The 16,135-nt window shown below is 46.0% G+C and overlaps 1 protein-coding gene across 2 annotated transcripts in view; it reads left to right on the top strand.

Annotated features, from left to right (window-relative positions):
* LOC121546249 (putative adenosylhomocysteinase 3) overlaps window positions 1–16,135 on the top strand; it is a 42,163-nt gene that overhangs the window by 1,257 nt on the left and 24,771 nt on the right. The gene's annotated exons all lie outside the window — the stretch shown is intronic.

Here is a 16,135-nt window from a genome sequence, read left to right as displayed (position 1 = left end):
CCTATTTCTTATCTCATTCAGCCTGGCAATAGATCACATAGCCTACTTATGGGAGTTTCCATCATTCAGGCATAGTCTGCTAGACTCTCCCGCGGCTATACATCACCCGAAAGATTTGGGCCTATGTGTGTTCCCTGTCTCAACACCTCTTCGTCAGGAGCGGGTTGGCAAAGCTCTCAGCTCAATGAATCTAATCTCCTCAGCGTCATGGAAAGTTATGATCTGAACAGAAGAGAATAATGGGATCAAGGTTCAAGGAACTTCTCTAAGTAATTCCTTGAAAAGACTGGTGTTGACTAGGCCTAAGAAGTCTCATGATAAATGGTTATTTATGATTTATAGCCTGTGATTGCTGTCATAAAGCTATTAATCAAAGGTGTTCAAATCAATGTTGTGAAAGGCAGTTCATTTGCAGATGGCAATGAAATTATGTGCTCTCTTCTTCAGGATATGAAGTAGGGTCATAATTGGGTGTACAACATTACAGCAAATGCCAACTTGTTATGTGTCCAAGTTTGTGCAGACCCTCCCTAAAACATAGATTGGTTTATAGCAGTGATGTAATTCCTTGTCCCCAAATAGGCAACATATCTGACAGAACACCCTCACACTATTCTGCCACCAAGCCAGTGACTATGAACACAGGACTGGATAATAACGGTCACAGAGAGAGAGAGGGAGTGAAAGTGGACTGGCTTTCGACAGATGGTCCATCAGCCCTCTCTGTGTACCATAAGAGCAGCAGGACCAGGAACCATATGAGCAGCAGGGAGAGGAAGCTACTGTATGGCATCTCGCTCGTTGTGGTGACTTGTCCTTAAAGGGACCACCGGCAATACCTTTATGAGAAGATTTAGTGCCGTTAGTGCCGTCTGCCATGGCACAGATTCAGTATTCTGTTTTATACATGTGAGCTACTTAGACTGCTTTTTGAACAACACAATCACTTTCTGAAGGGGGAAACATATTTTATACCGGCCAATAAACGCCACCCATTGCACTTGTTTTGTATCCGCTCACTTCACAATCATCTGAGCAGCAATGCATTGGAACAGGAACGTGCATGCAAAGTTTTAGGCCTATTTATAGGCTGCATGCACCTGTGTTGTGCAGTGTGTTGTGGATATAGGCTGCATCTGTTGAATCCCCCAGTGCAGAAAGGGCTGTGAGATGGAGAGCAGCAGTAGAGTAGAGCTGATGGTATGTGGCATGGATGGCTGGTTTTAATCCATGCCTTACCATGTCACCACATGGGGGATTAAGCGGCTTGCCTCCCACTCTAGGCGGGCAGATGTTAGCCTTCGGAACGGCTGAGTGATCCGTGTAACCCCCGACAGACTCTGCCATCCTGTCATGATGTTTCTGGACGGAGCGGGGAAATATACGCTGCCCCTGCCAGGATGAACGGATTAGCAGCGGTAGGTTTCAGGTTTAGGCGCCATGTGTGGCTAAGACGGCTGCTAATGAATGTACCCATCCTCGCTCCAAACATAAGCAGTGCCAAGATGCTGACGACTGCCAAGGGCTCTCTGGTCATTCTCTGTCCTACTCTCTGACCCAATGAAAAGGACCTCCAGCATGATAAGGTATTTTCATTAAGCTGGAGGTCCTAGTAGGGGTCACTAGCTTACTGTGGGCTGGGCAAGACCTTTAGGCTAAATGGCTTGCAGACAGATCTGTATAGAAAATAATTATGTTCGAGTTCGTAAAGAAACTCTTTACAAAACGTCCTGGTTTATAGTCCTAAATGTATTTGGGACTAAACCATGAATGTCTGTCTTTGGTCTTTTCCAGGCAGTTGGTACCTTGAATTGCGTTGAACACAGTTAACAAGGAAACTAACATCTTGGAGACATGTCCTGTTAAGTCTCTTGGCTCAGGAACCTGATTACCCAAGGTTCGGTATTGATCTAGGTCAAGCCCTTTGACCCTCTGAAGCTGGAACATCCAAAGGCGCATGGGCCTTACTCTGGGAGGGTTGGAGTGGAGAGCATTCTCTCTGTAGCCCTGTGGATGAAGACCTGTAGCCTACTACTTCTTGCTGTTCCAAAGCATAGGAGAAGGAAAAATAATACTGTCTCTACCAAGCTATTCAAATGAATACACAGGGAAGTCTGTTATCCCTGTTCTTCATGCTCATGTCTCCTCAGCTGTCAGGAAGACGAGTTCTGGGCCCCGATAGTGCTGGTTATTGGGAGCTGCCCCAGGGATCCCTCTGAGCCAGGCTCTCTGACACCAGCGTCTCATCCATCAGATTGACAGCCTGAGTGCTTGCTCCCTCCGAGAAGAGCTCAGCCTGCTCAAATGATGTAGCTAGTGATTCAGGAGGAACAGCCAGAATGAGGATTATCACAACGACCTTGAAAGAGCAGCAGCCGACAGGGCAAACACTCCTGTGTCATAAGAATGCAGATATCTTGGCAGATGCTTTATTACGCTTGCATAAAAGAAGGCTAGCTGGCTACAGTACCTCTGAATCACATTTTTGACATTGCCCAGTTATTTGACCACTATTCCCAAATATAGCCTACAATAAAGCAGGACTCTGGGTCTATATACCATCTGTACTGTAGCAATCTTAGCTGTAATATTGAAAGGCCTGGCTCTTGTTTTTTTTCCTTGCTCAAGGTCAAGGAGAAGCAGATCCATTGATCTCTGTATTAAATCAGCCACTGTTCTACTCTGGGTCCATGAAGACCTCATTCCCTAGCGTGACACTGCTGAGATTTCATCACCTGAGCGCTGGGGCCTATGTTGATGGGGAGAATGTAGCACCACAGAGTGTCTAAACCCAGAGGCGCAACATCGCGAGACTTCTGGGAACGCTTGCGAAGTAAGATGTCAATGAGAGAAGTGTAGAATTCTTAGTAGTTAATTTTCTCAATCTAAAGGCACAACCTAGACTCAAGCCAATGTCTTTAAGTAGTTGAACATGTTATTACTCCAACCTCGTGACAAACTGACATTTACATTTTAGTCAAAAACAACTTCACATTTGTCACATGCTTCGTAAACAACCGGTGTAGACTAACAGAGAATTTTATTTACGGGCCCTTCCCAACAATGCAGAGAGGAGAAAAATATAAAAATAACACAAGGAATAAATACACAAGGAGTAACGATTACTTGGCGATATATATGGGGTACCAGTACCGTGCATGGGTACGAGGTAATTGAGGTAGATATGTACATATAGGTAGTGATAAAGTGACTAGGTAACAGGATAGATAATAAACAGTAACAGCAGCGTATGTAATGAGTCAAGAGTTAGTGCAAAAAGGGTCTTAGTAGCTATTGGTTAACTGTGTAACTTTTTAGCAGTCTTATGGCTTGGGTGTAGAAGCTGTTCAGGGTCCTGTTTGTTCCAGACTTGGTGCATCGGTACCGCTTGCTGTGCGTTAGTGGAGGGAACAGTCTATGACTTGGGTGGCTGGAGTATTTGACCGTTTTTAGGGCCTTCCTCTGACACCGCCTGGTATGGAGGTCCTGGATGGCAGGGAGCCTGGCCCAAGTGATGTACTGGGCCGTACGCACTACCCTCTGTAGCACCTTGTGGTCGGATGTCAAGCAGTTGCCGTACCAAGTGGTGATGCAGCCAATCAAGATGCTCTCAGTGGTGCAGCGTATCTGAGGGCTCATGCCAAATCTTTTCAGCCTCCTGAGTGGGAAGAGGCGTTGTCGTGCCCTCTTCACAAGTGTTTTGGTGTGTGTGGACCATGATAATTCCTTAGTGATATTGACACAAGAAACTTGGAAGCTTTCGACCTGCTCCACTACAGCCCCATCAATGTGGATGGGGGCGTGCTCAGCCTTCCGTTTCCATTAGTCCACTATCAGCTCCTTTGTCTTGCTGACGTTGAGGGAGAGGTTGTTTATATCGGAGTGCATTTTGATTTAAGGGCCTGCACGTGCGCAGTTCGGCACGAAACGACCGCTAGACCCAATTTACGTTTTCTGTGGATGAGCTTAGCTAGCCAACATTGCCATGACAATGCGTACAAGTGTGATTGGGGATTTCTATTGGAGATGCAGTTTCTGCCTATCTTCATACGGTACTGTCTTTGGTAGCACCAGAGTGTGAAGTTTGAAGCTGGCTCGCATGGCATGACTCATGAGAAACTGCTACTCTGTCTTTCTCTCCTTTCTGTTAGGATGTTACTTCTCAACGAATTGCCTGTCCTACTCGGGCCTCCTACTCATAGGTGTCCATTTGACAGTGAAGGCATAGACTTATGCCTCAAACTAGGATGGATTGATCTCTTTGTTTTGCACACTAAATCAGTCCTTGTCCTGGCCTTTTAGTGGAAAAGGGGTTGAAGAAAAGTCACTTGTCCCACATTAGCCATTAACTGTTTGCTAAAGATTGTGAATCAGTTTGAACTTCCTCAAAGGTCTTTGGCTGGGGCCACCCCCAGAGATCGAGGCCTGTGTCAACAAGAGAGCCCTGCTGAGAAAGACACGCTCCAGTGGGGCTTCAAGGAGAGCCGTGCATGTGATGCGGTGTTCATTAACACGGAGGATGATTGGAGGAAGAAGAGTAATGGTGGGGGATGGGAACTAGATCTGTTGGTGTAGTGCTCCCGTCAGCCCACTGAGCTGGAAAGATCCCTCTGTGCCTGGGCCTTACTGCCTCGCTCCAGGCCGGTCTACAGGAGCTCCTGGAACTAGTTTGTTGATGTACATCGGCCAAACCACTAGGAAAGCCATCACTCAAGAGGCCTAGTCTATTCTGCTCTTTGTGTTGAGAACTGGCAAGCACTAGTTTCCGACGAACACACTTTTTCTTTTGTCCTCCACACGCAATAGGACAACTCGCATTTGCTCACCAATGCAGATATATTTTCCAAAATTGATATCGTACCGATATGAATGTCTAGCGTTCATGTTGACTTTCGTGCTTCTCAGCCTGCCTTGGACACGCAGAAGGGAATGGGATGCGAGTGTTTTTGGCATGGTGCCCAATCAGTGCACTCAAGACTCCGACTAATTATCGCTGTAGTTTTTAATGGCCTTGGAAAAAATTATCACACGCTGTGTCCACCTGAAGTCACCCCACTCTCTCGTTACCTCAGTGTTCTACTGTAGACATACGATAGCATGAACCAAACCAAACAAACAGACGTTTCTGCTGACTCACCGCTCTTCCTGTGTGGGTTGATAGTCATTGTGTTTTGTAAAGGTGTTAATTCACACTCCCTTTTCTTACAATGTAATTACAGCACAATACTGGAGTGCTACTGCACCTTCTGTCGCGTTCATCTGTGGTGTTGTGATTATTACCAGGGAAATGGGCTGTTCGCACCACGGCTAGATAATAATCTCTCTGCTAGACTCTAGACCCTGAATGGACTCTGGCTGAGTCCATTCAGCAATGTGTTAGTAATTAAACTCTCACACATACACTTTCAAAGTGAAAAATGTAAGCTACTCCAATATATATCCAGGACATTTAGAGCACATTACAGCTGAATCTGGCCTGGGATATCTCTGTGCTGCAGCCAGACACACTTTCTCACAGAGCAGTCAGGAGCATGTGTGCCTTGTGTCAGCGTCTGGGATTCCACCTTCAGACCCTCTCCCTTCCTGTCATCACTGGAGGGTGTATTCCGTGAGGTGAAACATTCAGAACGACCCAGGTAGAAATGTAACCAATGGAGCTGAAGTTGTCAGAACTGGTTTCCACAGCCTCAGTAAGTGTACTCGGTAGAATATTTGGACAGTTATACGTTAGCTAACCGTTAGCTGAAGTTGAACAATTTGAATGATGGAGAATAAGTTGAAGAATAAGAATATTAAGTAGAGGAATAATTGGAAGATGAATAACCAGTGAAGGGGGGGTTAGATGGTGTCGGAGTACTGAGTGTTCATTTGGACAATCCCCAGACAGTACATCTCTCTGACAAAGGCCTCCCTACAGGGAAGGAATTCCGTTCAGACTCTGACACCAGGCCCCTGTACAAAGAGCCAGCATTGTGTTCAAAAAGTGTGGCATCACAAAAGGCCCCCTCACAAAGGAAAAAGCACTGTTCTGTCTGCCCGGTTTCCTCCCCGCCAGAGCTAAAAAGGCATGAGCCACGAGCAGGTAGGCTAATCCAGCACTGGGAGAGACCATTCCTGTGGCGACGGGGTAGAGGGCTCCTATGAGCTGGATTAGTCTGACTGTACAATCAGCTCTGTTGTAGTTGCACTGGCTTTGACTATTGGCATCTGTTGGGTTGTAATACATGGACCCTGATGCCTCACAGCTGTTGTGGCAAGTAGCCTAGCGGTTAAGAGCGTTGGGCCAGTAACCAAAAGGTTGCTGGTTCGAATCCCCGAGCCGGCAAGGTGGAAAAAATCTGCTGTTCTGCCCTTGATCAAGGCAGTTAACCCCCAACAACAAATGCTCCCCGGGACATCGGTTTAAGGCAGCCCCCTGCACCTCTTTGATTCAGAGGGGTTGGGTTAAATGTGGAAGACGCATTTCGGTTAAATGCATTCTGACTAGGTATCCCCCTTTCCCCTTTGTAAACAACTGGTGCAGACTAACAGTGAAATGCTTGGGGGTAGAAGCTGTTAAGAAGCCTTTTGGACCTAGACTTGGCGCTCCGGTACCGCTTGCTGTGCGGTAGCCGAGAGAACAGACTATGACTAGGGAGGCTGGAGTCTTTGACAATTTTTAGGGCCTTCCTTTGACACCGCCTGGTATAGAGGTCCTGGATGGCAGGAAGCTTAGCCCCAGTGATGTACTAGGCCGTACGCACTACCCTCTGTAGTGCCTTGCGGTCGGAGGCCGAGCAGTTGCCATACCATGCAGTGATGCAACCAGTCAGGATGCTCTCGATGGTGCAGCTGTAGAACTTCTTGAGGATCTGAAGACCCATGCCAAATCTTTTCACTCCTGAGGGGGAATAGGCTTTGTCGTGCCCTCTTCACAACTGTCTTGGTCTGTTTGGACCATGATAGTTTGTTGGAGATGTGGACACCAAGGAACTTGAAGCTCTCAACCTGCTCCACTACAGCCCCATCGATGAGAATGGGGGCGTGCGCAGTCCTTCTTTTCCTGTAGTCCACAATCATCTCCTTCGTCTTGATCGCGTCTTGATCTGCGTTGTCTTGGCTGTGTGCTTAGGGTCGTTGTCCTGTTGGAAGGTTAACCTTCGTACCAGTCTGAGTTCCTGAGTCTCTGTAGCAGGTTTTCATCAAGGATCTCACTGTACTTGGCTCCGTTCATCTTTCCCTCGATCCTGACTAGTCTCCCAGTCCCTTCAGCTGAAAAACATCCCCACAGCATGATGCTGCCACCACCATGCTTTACCGTAGGGATGGTGCCAGGTTTCCTCCAGACGTGACACTTGGCATTCAGGCCAAAGAGTTTCATCAGACCAGACAATCTTGTTTCTCATGGTCTGAGAGTCCTTTAGGTGCCTTTTGGCAAACTCCAAGCTGGCTGTGATGTGCCTTTTTACTGAGGAGGGGCTTCCATCTGGCCACTCTACTATAAAGGACTGATTGGTGGAGTGCTGCAGAGATGGTTGTCCTTCTGGAAGGTTCTTCCATCTCCACAGAGGAACTCTGGAGCTCTGTCAGAGTGACCATCGGGTTCTTGGTCACCTCCCTGACCAAGGCCCTTCTCCCCCGATTGCTCAGTTTGATCGGGCGGCCAGCTCTAGGAAGAGTCTTGGTGATTCCAAACTTCTTCCATTTAAGAATGATGGAGGGCACTGTGTTTGGGTACCTTCAATGCTGCAGAATTTTTTTTGTACCCTTCCCCAGATCTGTGCCTCAACACAATCCTGTCTCGGAGCTCTACGGACAATTCCTTCGACCTCATGGCTTGGTTTTTGCTCTGACATGCACTGTCAACTGTGGGACTTTATATTAGACAGGTGTGTGCCTTTCCAAATCATGTCCAATCAATTGAATTTACCACAGGTGGACTCCAAGTTGTCTAAACATCTCAAGGATGATCAATGGAAACAGGATGCACCTGAGCTCAATTTCAAGTCTCATAGCAAAGGGTCTGAATACTTATGTAAATAAGGTATTTAAACATTTGTTATATATACAGTGGGGGGAAAAAGTATTTAGTCAGCCACCAATTGTGCAAGTTCTCCCACTTAAAAAGATGAGAGGCCTGTAATTTTCATCATAGGTACACATCAACTATGACAGACAAAATGAGATTTTTTTTTCTCCAGAAAATCACATTGTAGGCTTTTTAATGAATTTATTTGCAAATTATGGTGGAAAATAAGTATTTGGTCAATAACAAAAGTTTCTCAATACTTTGTTATATACCCTTTGTTGGCAATGACACAGGTCAAACGTTTTCTGTAAGTCTTCACAAGGTTTTCACACACTGTTGCTGGTATTTTGGCCCATTCCTCCATGCAGATCTCCTCTAGAGCAGTGAAGTTTTGGGGCTGTCGCTGGGCAACACGGACTTTCAACTCCCTCCAAAGATTTTCTATGGGGTTGAGATCTGGAGACTGGCTAGGCCACTCCAGGACCTTGAAATGCTTCTTACGAAGCCACTCCTTCGTTGCCCGGGCGGTGTGTTTGGGATCATTGTCATGCTGAAAGACCCAGCCACGTTTCATCTTCAATGCCCTTGCTGATAGGAGGTTTTCACTCAAAATCTCACGATACATGGCCCCATTCATTCTTTCCTTTACACGGTTCAGTCGTCCTGGTCCCTTTGCAGAAAAACAGCCCCAAAGCATGATGTTTCCACCCCCATGCTTCACAGTAGGTATGGTGTTATTTGGATGCAACTCAGCATTCTTTGTCCTCCAAACACGACGAGTTGAGTTTTTACCAAAAAGTTCTATTTTGGTTTCATCTGACCATATGACATTCTCCCAATCCTCTTCTGGATCATCCAAATGCACTCTAGCAAACTTCAGACGGGCCTGGACATGTACTGGCTTAAGCAGGGGGACACGTCTGGCACTGCAGGATTTGAGTCCCTGGCGGCGTAGTGTGTTACTGATGGTAGGCTTTGTTACTTTGGTCCCAGCTCTCTGCAGGTCATTCACTAGGTCCCCCCGTGTGGTTCTGGGATTTTTGCTCACCGTTCTTGTGATCATTTTGACCCCACGGGGTGAGATCTTGCGTTTAGCCCCAGATCGAGGGAGATTATCAGTGGTCTTGTATGTCTTCCATTTCCTAATAATTGCTCCCACAGTTGATTTCTTCAAACCAAGCTGCTTACCTATTGCAGATTCAGTCTTCCCAGCCTGGTGCAGGTCTACAATTTTGTTTCTGGTGTCCTTTGACAGCTCTTTGGTCTTGGCCATAGTGGAGTTTGGAGTGTGACTGTTTTGAGGTTGTGGACAGGTGTCTTTTATACTGATAACAAGTTCAAACAGGTGCCATTAATACAGGTAACGAGTGGAGGACAGAGGAGCCTCTTAAAGAAGAAGTTACAGGTCTGTGAGAGCCAGAAATCTTGCTTGTTTGTAGGTGACCAAATACTTATTTTCCACCATAATTTGCAAATAAATTCATTAAAAATCCTACAATGTGATTTTCTGGAAAAAAAATTCTCTATTTGTCTGTCATAGTTGACGTGTACCTATGATGAAAATTACAGGCCTCTCTCATCTTTTTAAGTGGGAGAACTTGCACAATTGGTGGCTGACTAAATACTTTTTTCCCCCACTGTATATATTTGCAAAATGTTATTAACCTGTGTCATTATGGGGTATTGTGTGTAGATTGATGAGGTGGGGGGGGAAATGTAATCAATTTTAGAGAAAGGATGTAAAATAACAATGTGGAAAAGTCAAGGGGTCTGAATACTTTCCGAATGCACTGTACATATAGCCGAGGTAGGGGTAAAGTGACTAGGCAACAGGATAGATAATAAACTGTAGCAGCAGTGTATGTAATTAGTCAAGAGTTAGTGCAAAGAGGGTCAATGCAGATAGTCCAGGTAGCTATTTGGTTAACTATTTAGCAGTCTTGTGGCTAGAAGCTGTTCAGGGTCCTGTTGGTTCCAGACTTGGTGCATCGGTACCACTTATACTGCGGTAGCAGAGAGAACAGTCAGTGGCTGGAGTCTGTGGCAGTTTTTAGAGCCTTCCTCTGACACCGCCTGCTTCCTCTGACACTGCCTGTTTTTTCGGCCCAGATTACACGACCACTGACTTTTGCGAGGGAAAGCTACATTACGGTCAGGCAGACATTTTGTAATTCGTTCGGAGCTCACAGATGGTTGGTTCCCTTCCACGGTCGCAATTAAACAGAGCAGACTCAGAATAGCATGACCCTAAAAATGACTTAACTGCCCTCAGTGTGTTTTATGTCATTGTACATTTCCATTGAGGCAATACTATTTTCGGAGCACTTCTTACAAACATATAATTCCACAATCCGCAGCTCCCCCTCCCTTGCTTTGTTGTGGGAGAAATAATCTCTAAATTGTATAAATGTTTTTTTCTATCACTCTCAGGCCGTCTGTTACTTTTTCAGCAAATGTCACTGACCCTAGACCTTGAGTATCAGGTTTATTTGAGTGTTTTAGTGTTTTTTAACTAAAATGCCTAAATCCTTAAAAGCTTTATTCACAAAAAAGCATAAATGGCAGAACTGTTGCAGTATTAATCCTGCTGCATTTATAGACACTCAGCTAATTGCCCCGTGTAGCTCAGTTGGTAGAGCATGGCGTTTGCAACGCCAGGGTTGTGGGTTCGATTCCCACGGGGGGCCAGTATGAAAAGATTTATGCACTCACTTACTAACTGTAAGTCGCTCTGGATAAGAGCGTCTGCTAAATGACTAAAATGTAAATGTAAAATGAGGCAACATCAATGAGTGTGTGGCTGGGATTTGGGGAATGGGGCAATCTAGCATATTGATGATGTTTCTCTGATTTTCAAATTATTGAAAAGCACTAGATCCCATTATCAATAGTCATTGGAATTGGTTGGTGATGTCGCTGTCAATGGATGTTTGGTTAGACTGATTGGATTCACAAAACGACCCTGAGGGATTGGGACAGTGACCTTGATCTAAGTGACACAGACCCTCCAACAGTTGAGTTGGAACATTGTTCTCATGATGTTTTGTATTATCATGCATCAATTGTCAGGCTTTTCAGCTGCCGCTTTTAGAGCCTTGGCAATATGTGTGTGGCTATGGGAAAGCCCCCTTTTGCAGTGAATCCCGCCTGACCCTGTGCAGGTAGGTGCAGGTAGGTCTGAATGTGCAGGTAGGTAGCAGGCAGCCATGCTTAATCCCTGCTAAACCTTGGCATTCCCTGCTTGGTTTTACAATGACTTACACGCTTAGTTTTACGGTGTCACCCAGTCCATTCTCATGGCTACATGTTGAAATGGGTGAAGAGAAGCCAACTGCTGGTTCTATAGCAGCTATACTGTGCTTTATGTGCCAAAGGGTGTATTGCTGAAGGCTCCAGGCTCTGTGTGTGTGTCTTAATTGTCCTTATTTATGGGGACACTTGTCTGTGTGTATAAATCAGCTGGGCACCGCTTTGTTTTTCTTACATCACACCCCTTAGGGCAGCCATGTGGCGCTGCACTCTCCTCTCCTCTGACTCGCGCTCAGGCTCACGTAGCCAGCCTCCTCAGCAGCCATTGGAAGAGAGCACGAGACGCTTCCCAGCAGCGATTGGATGGAGCAGTCGTGTGTGTGTGTTCGTGGTTCCGTGTGCATAGACTACCCTCTTCGTATCTGTCATTGACGGGGATGATCCTGTTGGATCTCTCGTTTTCACCATTCATCCAGTAGATGCTTGCTCAGTGTTTGGTGAATGGATGAAATGTGGCCAGTGATGCAACGGAGCGCATCGTTGTATTTCCCCGGAACCTACATAATGAAATGCGCAGGAAGGACATGAAAGCCTTTTTAACTCATCGCCCTGCTCTTCCTGCTTTGAAAATGGCCTCAAGGTCAAAACTGCAAGTACCCATGTTCTACCGTGCTGCTCTGCTCACACAAATCCCAAGCAGCAGCAGTGCAAACCAAGTTGATATTGACATGGAGGCATGGAGGATTCAAGCAGCACTGAACTTCATAAATCAGAGTGAAGGTAAATGTACTGGGGCTGCAGTTCTGGGGCTATCAGCTTATCTGTCAGGGCTACTCAATATCAGCCTGGCCGTGGAAGACCCATACAGTCAATGGTGTGGAGGCCAGAGAAGTCTGCCACCATTTACGGCCCCAAATATACTGTTAAGTTAACAATTGTCTCTGTTACAGTCTTGTGAATGTGTCATCTTTTCCATTTGGGTTTGTGCCCTTAGAGGGGTTGTATGGCATGGTCGTTGTGTGCGTTTCTGTTATTGGCTCTGTTAGGAGTGGGTGGGGAGAAAGAAATGGAAGCTCTCTCAGGGTAAAGGGGAGTTTTAGTGTCCAGGAATAGAGGGCAATCCAGCCCACACAGAGTCCAACCCTGGGTCCTGTCTGGCCGTGCTGGCTGTCCCTAAATGTCAGCTGAGCAGGATGAGCCTCTGGCTGTCTGTCCAGATTTCAACGCTAACTTTATTTTCTCACTGTCCCAGTCAGTGTCTGTCTGTCCTACTCACAGAAGAAATAGAATGATCAACTGTGTGGGTGTCTGACATGCTGATAAGTCCTGAAAACAAGACCCTCCTGACCAGCTGTCCCAAGCGCCAAAATTACCCCCTAGTACTTAGTAGACACGGTTGGATCTTCCCTGAACCTCCAAACTCAATACCCCCCCCCCCCAATCCAAAGTCTGAATAGTGTTAGGCCTGCAAATTTCAATTGTAGTAAGCAATGCATTTTTGTATAATGTTTTATTTGACGTGTGAGAACCATATTTTAAAGGTAAACTAAAGTACAAAAGACAATCAGAAGATGCACTATTTCATTCTGTGGCTACAAGCATATCTTGTTTTCTTGTGAGGATTTTCCATGCAAAACATTTCTTTTCAGAGCTAGGCCTACTATACTTTCAATATTTCTGTTGTTAAGAAATCTGTTCCCTCAGCCCCACATTTAGTCTTTATATAACACACCATGTACCTTCCCTTTTTTATCGTTTCTATCTCGCCTCAGTATAATCAGGGGGCACTTTGTCCTGCATTATCTGGGTCTGTTTTGATCCAGTCGTCCTCTAATGGAGTGCTACTCCGTGAACAGCAGGGCTGGGGAGGCTGAATAAAATGGGTAGACTGCTGTGTGGCCTAGCCTTCTCGCTCTTTGGCTCATCTGTGTTAGGCGAGTCGTGGCTGGCGGAAGCGAGTGAATGAGGGAAAGGAGTGTATGAATGAGTGTGTATGAGGCACAGTGTTAGTGGGCGAGCTCAAAGAACAGCCTCTTCAGTTGCTCTGAAGGTGCTGCTGGTTTTAGGGAAGCACCAGGGAATGACGTGAGTGGAAACATACAACACAAAGCACTTTATGTAAGCAGTATCCTTGAGCCTCAACATTAGTTATTATTGTGAATAAAATAAAATGTTGAAATAAAAGAGCCTCAACATAGGACGTGTTCCTCCACTCAGCAATCTATGTGAATGGTTGCTGCTTACCCGCAGACTCATTGAAGAATTTCTTTCTATTTCTATGGGTGTAGGCTCTTTATTACCCGTTGGAGATCCATATTCTTAGAACAATGTCACATTCTAAGAACTCCCTCCTGTAAGGGTAAGCATTGTGTTCTCCTCACTGGTGCCCTTCTTCCTCCTCACTGAGAGCAGGTGCAGCAGCCAGTGTATGGGTGTTCGCTGCCCCGTCACCCTTGCCAGCTGGTCCCAAAGGGGAGCTATGTTTCACCCTCAATTACACTCCTAAAAAGGACTCCGGTTGGAGACTAAGTTGTTGACATGGCCTGTGCTCTGCTCTTGTCCCGTTAAGCCTAGCCTAGTTTTTAGAAAGTTAGTTGTCTTTTGAGGATCGCTGAGTAGGCCATTCAAAACCAGGTCTCTATGGAGAAGTGTGTGTGGTGTCCTGTTCCTCCATTTCACCTGTTTGTTGACAGACATTAACCTCACTGTCACAAATGTTGCTAGCCAGTGAATGGTTTGGTGCCTGCCCTGTCTTGCAAGTGATATGGCGTGGCGGATGGAAACATGATGTTGACACAAAGTAACGTGTGTCTGAATTAATTTGAGTCATAACATTCATACGTGTCAGACCTCACCCTGCAGTCGACACATGAGATGTGATTTTCTTCCGGAACAATCCGGAATTCCGGATTTTATGACCGCCATTAATCTTTTCTCCATTTTATATCCCTGACCCTGATCTTTCGCCAGTCCGTTTGTTTTTTTGGTTTAGCATTTAGAAGCTGAATTCATAAAATGGGCCATCAATCTCTGTGCTGTCGAAAGCTGCCACCACCATGTGACGGTGACCTGATTTGTATCTCGGCAAACTGCAAAGCGTCTGACTCCTGGACGGTCTGTTCCAAGAACTTGTTTGCCTGTGAGAGTAGCCAACTCCCCTGTGAAGAGAGTTGAGTAAGGTCTGAGGGGATTAACAGCATGTGGTTGCTCACCTATAGAGAACACTTCCATCCTTCCTCTGGCTGACTACTGACAACCTTGCGTCAGTTTGCATGTCTCTTTTGCTCTGACTGACTCAAGTCAATTAAGTATTGGGTGGATGGCGATGGTAGGTTTCATGAACCATGGGTCTCTTGAAACAGATTCTAATGGAGGCTAACCAGGGTAACTTTTAACTTTGCAGATTTGTGAGAATCTGTGGAAAAGTGGAGCATGTGCAGAGCTGTAGCCTATATAATTACATAAACTCTGCTCTAACATCATAAACGGCATCATTTCAACTCGAGTACCGATGGAGATGTACTGTATGACCCTTCTATTAAAGCCTGAAGCTATATTTTCCTCTGAACATGGTGTGGCTTGTCCCAGTGTCCTTCCCATCTCCATTAAAAAATTGAATAATAGGCATCATTCAGAAAAGATGTAAGATCCCACATCCTCAAGCAGAGGTGTCAGGCCAGTATCATTGTACGTGGGATTCATGTTATCAACCGTGTTATCCGAAGACAGATTTGGGATCTCTTAAAACCAAAGCACAGCTCAATCACATACTTGTGTTTCTCTTATAGGCCAGTTAAGACTGGGTCTGGTGTATTTGTTGAAGCAACCACTCCCCCACCATCCACATTGTAGCAGTCCAAGCTCCAACCCCTGTCACTACAGCTGAGCACACACACATAGGGCCTGCTCTGGATGTGTCTCTGTACAGCTCAAGGGTCACAATGGAGTATGCACACTTCACACACAAGGATCAGTTTACACACACACACACACACACACACACAGAGAGAGGGATATCCTCCCTCCACTGGAATCAAAGACAATTAGCCATCTCTCCGTCTCGCTCTCTCACTCCCCTCTACTGTATTTTCCCTGGATTTCACAAAGGCACAATGTTCCTCTGCTGTAACAAACTGATCTGTGAGCTCTCTGAGAGTAAAGGACTCTGAGGAATTTCCTGGCTGCTCCAGTTGGCATGGCCCAAGCCTGACTGTTCTGGCTGTGCCATGCCATAGAGACAGCGCAATCCATGTCATCTTTCTCAAAGACGTGTCACTGTTCCGCGGCGGCCCATTAGACTAGCCTCTGTTTACTTAACACTCTGTTAGGGAGTGAGTTTTCCCTTCCCTTCAGCTCGTCAACTGACTTCACCTTCACGTCTCCAAAGCGGGGAAAACCTCACCACATCAAAGTTCACTCAGTTCAGTTCGGTCCCGTGCTCTGTTCTAGTGCTTTTCATTGCCTCATTGTTTGAAAGGTCAAACCTCTTCACCGAGGGCGGTAACTGATTAAAAATCCTGGGTTTTGTCTTCCCATGTTTGTTAAGTTTGGCAACATGATATGGAGGGGGAGATTGGCAGAGGATGTTGGGAGATATATTTTAAATGCCTCACTCACTCCATAATAGCAGTGTCTGGGATCTGGTCAGTTTCAGTGGACAGACTTCTCATGCAGTCAACCATTACATTGCAGGCACCTCTTCTCAAAAGTATTTTGAAAAGCGATGTGAATGAAGCTGGTCTATCATCAAACTCCAGGCCCCCACACACTCTGTGTTTCCCCCTCTGCAGATCAGTGCTTAAGCAGTGAGCACCCAGCACTTTGCGTGCATTCCCCCATCTCATGTCTGCCAGTGTGGGCTCCACCCTGCTCTGTCTG

This window comes from Coregonus clupeaformis, unplaced genomic scaffold (genome assembly GCF_020615455.1).
Source record: "Coregonus clupeaformis isolate EN_2021a unplaced genomic scaffold, ASM2061545v1 scaf0227, whole genome shotgun sequence".
Taxonomy (NCBI): domain Eukaryota; kingdom Metazoa; phylum Chordata; class Actinopteri; order Salmoniformes; family Salmonidae; genus Coregonus; species Coregonus clupeaformis.
This window is presented reverse-complemented; position numbering and strand designations above follow the sequence as displayed.